At 40.2% G+C, this 10,064-nt stretch overlaps 1 protein-coding gene and 1 pseudogene across 5 annotated transcripts in view; both read left to right on the forward strand.

Annotated features, from left to right (window-relative positions):
- The first annotated feature begins 1,900 nt into the window (after positions 1-1,900).
- LOC102768892 lies at positions 1,901-2,494 on the forward strand (annotated as a pseudogene).
- Positions 2,495-7,291: 4,797 nt separating this feature from the next.
- RNF38 (ring finger protein 38) overlaps positions 7,292-10,064 on the forward strand; it is a 76,459-nt gene continuing 73,686 nt past the window's right edge. For 4 of the 5 annotated variants that reach the window (XM_006758485.2, XM_015560522.1, XM_006758487.2 and 1 more), the window contains exon 1: positions 7,292-7,380. The gene's annotated coding sequence lies outside the window, so the exon portion shown is untranslated. The remainder of the gene's footprint in view (positions 7,381-10,064) is intronic. The other variant, XM_006758489.2, reaches the window with a different exon arrangement.

A 10,064-nucleotide genomic window follows, 5' to 3' on the forward strand; every position in this document is an offset into this window, starting at 1 on the left:
TTAAACAACCGGTCACTATGATGTGTGCTGACCACGAAGGGGTGCGCATGGAACATGGCGGGTGTCAGCAGCAGGTGGCAGAGCACAGAACATGGCGGGCATCGGCCGCGGCGGGATGGTTGAGCAGGGGAGCCAGACCAAGGCAGGGCACCAGTTGCTGTCATTGGGGCAAACCTCTGGTGGTTACTGAAAGTTCTTTGCTCCCACGTGCCACGGTCCTGCCGGGCACTCGCACCTGCTGCTGGCACCGGCCCCGATTGCTCAGCACTGTCAGCAGCTGCCAGCCCCAGTTGCCCCTCAGGACTTATCCACCTCCCCCTATTCCTGAGGGGCGATCAGGCCTGGCAGCTACCTCTCACAACTGCTGCTGGCAACGGCTCTGCTCGCACCCGCAGCCAGTGCTGGAGCTGCCAGCACCCAGCGCCAGTCCTGATTGCTTGGCGCCGTCAGCAGGTGAAGTGGCGATTGCTGGCTCCAATCGCCCCTGGGGGCTCCTCCACCTCCCCCTGCCCCTGAGCAGCGATCAGGGCAGCAGCTGCCACTCTCACCTGCTGAAGGCGCCAGCCCCACTCACATCCACTGCTGGCATCAGCTCCAATTTCTCTGTGCTGTCTGCGGGTGCGAGCAGGGCTGGCATCATCAGCATGTGGGAGCGGCAGCGGTGGGAGTAGGGCTGCTGGCAGACAGGAGACTAGGGGCTATGGTGGGAGAGGCCGGGCAGCGGCATGGAGGATGGGCCAAGATCTGCCCCTGTGCCCACCACAGCCTCATGGCCCACAGTTTCTTTCAAGGTGCACGAATTTGTGCACTGGGCCCCAAGTTGTATGATAATCTTTTAGGATGTGAGTGTTATTGTAAGTAGTACAAAAGGCATTTGGAGTAGAAACTAGCAGTTCTGGCTATTAGTATCTTTTCTGCCACTAAACCCTGTGATCTTGGACAGGTCATTTAATCTTTCTGTGCTTTACTTATCTCAAAAAATAGGGAGGTTGAACTTTCACTAAGATTCTTATATCTTACTGGAGGCCTGATGCATGAAAATTTGTGCAAGAGTAGACCTTCCTTCCCCCGACTGCCAGCACTGGCTTCCCTCCAGCACCTAGGACCCACGCTTTCCTCCAGTCGCCAGCAGGCACCCGGGACCCAGGCTTCCCTCCTCTGGCTGCCGGGCCTGGGCAGGCACCGGGACCCAGGCAGCTTCCCTTCGGCTGCTGACAGGCACCCAGAACCTGGGCTTCACTCCGGCCCCAGCTTCATCCAGAAGGACATCTGATCTAATTAGCATATTACCCTTTTATTATTATAAATTATTCTAAAGCACATCCACCATTAAATAGGTCAACACAGTGGTCAACACAACCCAGTGTATTGGTCTAAAGACTGATGCAATGTAGGACATAGCAATTTTAGGGCATTTTGAGCTAGCCAGGAACAGAGAAGCAGTGGGCATTCATTATACTCAGTGAGTCCAGTAGGTTAAAATCTGAATTACCCGAAGAAGCTAAGAGAAACCCTCAGGCCAGGAAGGGAGGCAATTTCACTGGCAAAGTCAGAGCCTAGATCATTGATGAGAAAAACCAAGAACCTGGCATTCAACAGCAAGCATTAGAGTTTGATAATTAATGATGATTATCTGTCATGAAAATTTTTAGATTAGTTATACAGCAGATGAATGCATATTTTGGAATAATATCAATAAATATGATTGGAATAAAAATTATTTGTTAGATTAGCTTTTATCAAGAAAATTTTATCCAGCAGCAGCCTGCCTCCAGCCACTAGCAAGACCAAGCCCCACTGCTTTTTTATTTCACTTGTGGTTTTACATAGGCTGAAAATTTTGTGTTTGGGTTAAGCATTGACCTCTGTGAAGAGGACGCCACTTTTTTTTCTTTTCAAAATGGCAGCCTCCAGCCGCACACAACGGTTAAGATATATGCTGGGCTATGCTGCGAGAGAGGAAGCATTTCAGTGCCTCCAGTTATAGAACTTCTGTTATCAGGGGGATAAGAGATGCCTTTGGAGAAGATCCTATAGAAATTCAGGATAATGAATAAAGCCAAAAGAGACCTGGGAATGATTCATTGGCAGGCCCACATTGGCCAACTGACAAGTTTAACTGACAAGTTTCTCCTTTAGAATCAGGAAAAGCCCAAAGACCTAAGAACCACCTGCAACTGTGGACCATCTTCACATATGCATCTTCATTCTGCGCTTGGGATGGGTGCTCCCAACAGGCCATGAGTGGCCTAGTGCATCAGCTTAAAATAATAGCCTCTTGCTCAGCTTGCCCTGTCGTAACTGATAAATTGAGTGAGGTTTCCATTCTTTTGCAGCCATAATGAAAAAGGTTGGCTGTCTCTCTTTGGTTCAGAGTGTTAGAATTAAGAGCTGGAGTTCACTCAAAATACTGCTATTTATTATTGTTACTCCTCTCCACCCCACCCCTCTTTAGTAGCCCATCACCACTTGTATAGAGCATCTCCAGACTTTGTTTCTTGGTTCTTTCTTTCAAGAAAGAGAGAGAGGGGAAGGAAGAAGGAGAAGGAGAGGGAGAAATGTCATCCAGGTGGAGTTTTTTCCTACTGATGCTAGAAAAATTAAAAATTAGTGTCCTAAGTTTTCTGTGATCTGGTCAAATGGCAATTTATGAAAGGGAAAAAAAGATTAAGGAAAACAAGTGCAGTTGTAAACTGATTTATTTGCTCCTTAGCTTCCTTTTATTGGAGATAGTTGATAGTTGAGTCCTTTATATAGTTGTACTTATTATTAAAGAAACACAATATTTTTTTTCTTTATAAAATATATTTTTATTGATTTCAGAGAGAAGGGAAGAAGGAGAGAGAGAGGGAGAGATAGAAACATTCATGCTAAGAGAGAATCATTCATGGGCTGCCTCCTGCACACCCCCTACTGGGAATCAAGCCCACAACCCGGGCATGTGCCCTGACGCTGGAATTGAAGCAGTGACTTGGTGCATGGGATGATGCTCAACCACTGAGCCATAACACCTGGCAGAAACAAAAGCTTAATTGAGATAAAGTACAATACTGCATTGCAGTTACTCTATGAATTTATTTCTGCATACATATGAGGGTGGAATACTGATAAATTTGATTTTTCATATTTGTAATGACTGAGGTTTACTTGGATACAACACAGAGTTTTTGTTAACTAGTATAAATATGTAATCTTGGAAATCTATCTAGTTATAGGATTTAAAATTAATATATAATTGATACTGTTATTATGCATAAAGTGTTTTCTCACATTTTAAAAATACCTTGAGAAATACAGTATTTGTGCAGTACTGCTGTGTCCAATGTTTTCTGTGCTTTAAAAATATTAAAAATATACACAGTGTTTATAACATTATAGGCAAAATTTTAATACTTGTTCTGGAAAAGTTCAAACATATACAAATATAGAAAAACTAGACTAATGAACTCCCATACCCATCACCCAGGTTCAACAGTTACCAAATTATGACAGATTTATTTCATCTACATTTTCACTTATTTTCCCCATTCCTACCTTGGATTTTTAAAAATTGATTTTAGCCCTAACCGGTTTGGCTCAGTGGATAGAGTGTCGACCTGTGGACTGAAAGGTCCCAGGTTCTATTCCGGTCAAGGGCATGTACCTTGGTTGCAGGCACATCCCCAGTGGGAGGTGTGCAGGAGGCAGCTGATCGACGTCGATGTTTCTAACTCTCTGTCCCTCTCCCTTCCTCTCTGTAAAAAAATCAATAAAATATATTTTAAAAATAAAAATAAAAAATAAAAATTGATTTTAAAGAGTGAGAGGAAAGGAGAGGGATAAAGAGATAGAAAGAAACATTGGTGAGAGAGAAATATCGTTGATTGACTGCCTCACACCCCCTATTAGGGATTGAGCCCGCAACCTGGGCATGTGCCCTAACTGGGAATCGAACTGTGATTTCCTGGTTCCTGGGTTGATGCCACATCTGCTGGGCATACCTTGGATTATTTTTGAAACAATTCCCCCCATACCTACCTTGGATTGTTTTTTAAAAACAATTCCCAATCTTGGGCAGCCATGACACTGTCTTGCCACCTGGTGGCAGCATGTCATAGTTTGAAAGTTATTAAGTCCTTTGAGACTAATTAAAAATCAAGAAATGGATCTGATCACAGAGGGAAGGCAGGGGCGGTTGGGTGAGTGGGAAGAAATCAACCAAAGAACTTGTAGGCTTTTTAAAAATGTTTTTTATAGTTTTCTTATTGATTTGAGAGAGAGAGAGAGAGAGAGAGAGAGAGAGACATTGATCTGGATCAAACCTGCAACCCAGGCATATGCCCTGACCAGGAGTTGAACTACTACTGGTGTACAAGATGATGCTCCAACCAACTGAGCCACACTGGTCAGGGTTTACTGTTGAGTATTAAGAGTTCTTTAAAGACTTTCGGATACCAGTCTTTCCTTTATGAGATACGCATTTTGCAAATATTTTCAATTGGTCTGTAGCTTTGTCTTTTTGTTCTCTTAACAGTGTCTTTCACAGAGCAGAAGTTTTAAATTTTAATGGAGTCCATTTTATCTCTTTTTTTCTTTTATGGATTATGCTTTTTATGTTGCATTTAAAAACTCATTGTCACCTTCGCCAGTTTGGCTCAGTGGATAGACATTGGCCTGAGGACTAAAGAGTCCCAGGTTTGATTCCAGCTATGGACACATGCCTGGGTGGCGGGCTTGATCCTCCCCACACGGACTTGCAGGAGGCAGCCAATCAATGATTCTCTCTCATCATTGATGTTTCTATCTCTCTATTTCCCTTCCTCTCTGAAATCAATAAAAAATATATATTAAATAAATAAATAAAAACTCACTATCAAGCCCAAGGTCATTTATATTTCTTCTGTGGTATCTTCCAAAAGTTTTGCAGTTTTGTGTTTTACATTTAGGCCTGTGATCAATAGGTTTTTATTGATTTCAGAAAGAAGAAGGGAGAGAGAAAAACATCAATGATGAGAGAGAATCATTGATTCACTGCCTCCTGCACTGGGGGTCGAGCCAGCAACTGGATATGTGCTCTGACCAGGAATCAAACTGTGACCTCCTGGTTCATAGGTTGACACTCAATCACTGGGCCACAAGTCTATGATCTATTTTGAATTAATTCTTGTGAAAGGTGTAAGGTCAGTGTTTAGGTTCTTTTGTTGTTGCTTTTTTAAAAAATGTGGATGTCTTTTCATTTATTTTTAATAGTCTCAGAAGTTTCTAAATTGCTAAATAACGTAATTATCATTTTTACAGCTTTCATGGAGTCTTAAGTTTTTGGCAATGGTCCCAAGTAATTCTCCCCCACAGTCATTAGATGGTATTATGTAAACTGTTTCCAACACTATTTCATCTTTCTTAAACTGTGTCCAATGGAAGTGCACGTAACATAATATGTTAAATGCAAGGATTTTGTGTAAGAATAAAATAATGTCTGTTTTGATACGTCTTGGTAGTATCTAATGCATACTTACAATCATCAGTTCTTAGGGTTCTTTTTACCAGTATAACTTCAGTATTACATAATACTAGATTAAAAGGAGACTGAAAGTATAATTTTTACTATCTCCTTGAAACACATCGACCATATTTTTGACATAATAGTTTATGCTGTGATTTGATTTGTCCTTCTGGTATCCCAAAATATTTCAACATTTGAGGACGTTATTACATAACCTTTTTTCTAAATCATGTTTTGGAATACGTTATATGATGTTAACTGATTCCAGTACCGGAGGGAACTCTTATCCATATTGTATGTTTTTGGCAACTGTACCTCCTCCCCACCCCATTCTTCCCAGAATTGTTATCCAGTGGCAACACTTATTAATAAGGTTATTTCTGAAAAATAGAAATTGATAATAAATGTTAAATATTTTTTCCAGCTTCTTTTGATGTGAACAAACTTTTAAAAATTTTGTGGTTTTTTTCCCCTAATACTTTGTTGATAAATTTTCTTTTATTGAGGTTAAGGGATCAGGCTTTTCTTAGGTAAATATGAGTAGATTATGGTGACACTTTATTACATATGCTGTCATTTTTGCTAGATATATACTTTATGCTACAATTTTATATAGTATTCTTATTCCTGTGTTTGAGATGAATTTGTTTTCTTATTTTAACCCTTTTAATGTTTTATAATCAATGTCATGCAAAGTGAGTTGGGAGACAACACCTTATACTGGTAGGTTAGGAACAGTCACTGTCACTGGGATTATAGTATCTGTACATTTGAAGAAATTAACTGGTAAGCCTATATATAGTAAGGAGTTTTTATCCTTTGAAGTTTAAAAAATAATTTTCTCATTTTTTTTGCTATTGCCAATTTAATTATTTTCTCATTTTCTTTTTATGAATACATGAGTAATATATAATAGAAATCAACCTTTAAACAAGTCTAAAATAGTAATTTCAATAAGTATGAAATAAACATTTTTAGTGTTAGGAAATGTGTCAAAGTTTATTTGGCAGCCTTCTTTCTCAATGGCATATGGAATAATTGGACATCTGAATTGGTGGCATCATAAATTTTGTAAAATATGGTATTTGTCACTGTAATGCCCATAGGCATGGCAGTGGGGTGTCCTAAGGTTCATCTAAATATTTACACATTAGAAACTGTAACTTGTCAGTAGGACAGTAGGTCTTTGGCCTACCATTTTTCTGTATGCTATGAGGTAGGAGCCAAAACTTTTTTCAAATGACTAATCAGTTCCCATCATTTCTCAAATAATCATTTGTTTTCCTATTGGTTAGAAATGTAACTGTTATCATAGAGCAGTTATTATTAAGAGATAGTTCTTCAAATGAAGAAATGGTTGGGCATATAAATGATATATATTTTTAAAGTAGTAAAATCTATTTAAAATCATTTGATTGTGTATTGTATTATTTATATGCTGAGAATTTGTAGGGTCAGTTTTTTTCTTTTTCTAAGTATGTATAGTCTGAAAGGAGTACACTTTTTTTCCTAAAAAGAAGTTTGCCTTAGGTGGACTTTGAAAACTAACCCCTCACTCAGTATAGTAGCAGGTGGAATAGTAGCAGTAGTAGAATTAGGAGTTTGAATAACAGGGTTTTAGTCTTAGACCTGCCACTTCACTGACTGCTACTTTGTGCAGTCAGCCTCTCCGAGTTTTGTTGTACTGAGTTAAACTACACTAATAATCCTTATCCTAGTGTTGTTGAGGATTAGATGGGATAATGGATTTAAAAGCACTTTTACTTGGGAAAGCAATTTAAATGTTAGAAATTATCCATCTTAATTTTTCCTCCCTTTCTCTTGTAGGTAGTGTTGGTGCTTCTTTTCAGTGCCAGTCCATCCATCACGACCACATTTGTCATGATGACAGTGACAAGGTGAGGTCCATGTTGATGTTTATCATGGTGAAAATGCATGCTGCCCTTATATATGGATCCACATGATTAACGCTGGACATAGGCTGGTGGAGTTTTGAAATGCAGAGGGCCTTGCTGGTTTATGTGTCTGGTTATTAAACTGCTCCAGAAAACTTGAGGATAAAACTGTCAGCTGGATTCTTGGCAAGCCCTCCATATCCTTACCCATATCTCTCTCCCTGTCACCATGCTTCCTCTTTACTTGCACAGCCTGAATGGATTATTTTAATACATGAGCAAGTGCTCCAAAGCTGATAACTCTCAGCAGTTTGTGTCTGTTTCCAATTTGAAATATCTTAGACGTTCCAATTAGGTTCATTTTTGTAGTTGATTGTGTTAGATTATAATTTCTTCTCACACTTACTTTGTTTGTTTGTGGGTGTTTTTGTTTTGTTTTGTGTGTGTTTTTTTCTGTTTCCCAAGCCCAACTTAAATGTTGAGGATTGAGAATGGAACCTATCTGATTCATGCAAAAACAAACAAAAATACCTGGTGATTTTGTTTCATTTTGGTGTTTTGCTTCTGTACTTTTTATCTCTAAGAAACTTGATCTTTTGGGGGCTTTCCAATACTCATCAGCACTCTTGATGGCCTAACTCTTGCAGTGGATGCTAATGTGGGCTTTGTGTATGGAACATCTGGCTGCTGATGTTTGATGGGCCTAAACTCAGTCTTTTCCATCATCAATTTCTAATGGCTTCTCTCCAATTTCCTATGTCTTCTATGCAGTATGTGTCAATCTCTATAGCTTCTCCAGGCATACCAATCCAGGTGATCTTTTTCTCTGCTGTTTTAATCAAGATCCTCCTCCCTCATCCTGTTGGAGCTCAAACACGAAGTTAGTTGATCACCGGGATTTTCCAAATAGCTTTCTTTGTTCTGTGTTGATCTCTCTGTCTTTGTGAGCTTTGCTCAGACATTTCATTCTGTTTACAAAGAGAGTGGCATGTTTTTAACATTCCAGAATCTCCTTTATTATTACAGTAATCCAGAGGCATGGGTTTAACTTTTATCTTCTTTTACAAGCAAGCCACTGAAAGAACCTTCTAGATCGGTGGTTCTCAACCTTCCTAATGCCGCGACCCTTTAATTCAGTTCCTCATATTGTGGTGACCCCCAACCATAAAATTATTTTCATTGCTACTTCATAACTGTAATTATGAATCGTCATGTAAATGTTCGACCCCCAAAGGGGTCGCGACCCACAGGTTGAGAACCACTGTTCTAGACTGTATAGTTGGCTCCATAAATTTCCGTATACCACAATTTTAGAAATAAGCATATGAAAATAAAAGTGATGATAGAGAGAAAAGGCAAAATCACTTTAGGTCAGTAATATCACAGTATTTTGGGGTTAGATTTTCTTTCCCCTGCTAAGTGTAATATATGCCTGTATCCATTTGTTCATTTACAATGGGAAAGCCAAATTCTGTCTCCTGTTTTAGTATGGAGATGAGGTTTCTATCCACCTCAGCCAGATACTTACTACTTTAAAAAGATTTTCCTTCTAATTTCTGAATCTTTGTATGACTGATTTTATACTTTTAAATGTATTTTTATTGCTTTTTTAGAGAGAGGGGAAGAGAGAAGGATGGAGAGAGGCAATCATCGCTGAAATTGATGCCTCCATCATGCCACCTGCTGGGGATCAGGCCCAAAATCTGGGCATGTGCCCTGATCTGGAATCGAACCAGTGACCTCTTGATTAATGGGCCAGTGTTCAAGCATTGAGCTATACCAGCCAGGCTGATTTTGTGTTTTTAAAAATGGGCTTTTTCCTGAAATACCTGGGGAAGGGGAAGAGAAGTTTAAGGGATTTGGTCACTTAATCAGTAGATCAAAGAACTTTCAGAGATGCTCTCCTCTCTTTCTTGCCTACCATGTGTGTACTTGGGAAATGGGGACAATGGATTAGGATCTCGTGACTATAATTTTTTCAACTGATTCAGTCAGTAAATACTATGTATTGATTGGCACTTACGTAACGCATCATGATACTAAACAAAGATTCCTGTTTTTTTCATGAGTGTACCGTCTTAACTGGGGGAGGCAGACAATATAACAAATGTAATAGATAAATTATATAGTATGTAACAATGAACACAGTGGATTAAAGAAAATGTAGAGCAGAATAAGTGGGATGAAGACTACCAGGAGCTGCCCTTGCTGATTTTGCTTAGGGGATAGAGCGTTGACCTGCCGACTCAAAGGTCCTGGGTTCGATTCTGGTCAAGAGCACATGCCCAGGTTGTGGCTCAATCCCCGGTAGGGGGCGTGCAGGAGGCAGCAGATCAATGATTCTCTCTCATTATTGATGTTTCTGTTTCTCTCTCCCTCTCCCTTCCTCTCTGAAATTAATCCTCCTATCTAATAAAAGAGAAACATGGTAATAAGCGTACGGCCGCTACCCTTCCCATTGGCTAATTAGGGAGATATGCAAATTAACTGCCAGCCAAGATGGCAGCCGGCAGCCAGGCAGCTGACTGGAACAGGGAGACTTGCTTGCTTCAGTGACCGGAGGGAGCCAAGCTTCCCCGCCTGCCTTGCCAGCTCACTCTAAGCAACATTGTAGCAAATATAGAAGCTAAACAAAACTCCGGGCTTCAGCCAGCAGGACTGCAACATTGTTTCAAATACAGTCGGGT

The sequence above is a fragment of the Myotis davidii genome, unplaced genomic scaffold, assembly GCF_000327345.1.
Source record: "Myotis davidii unplaced genomic scaffold, ASM32734v1 scaffold534, whole genome shotgun sequence".
NCBI classification, from domain to species: Eukaryota; Metazoa; Chordata; class Mammalia; order Chiroptera; family Vespertilionidae; genus Myotis; species Myotis davidii.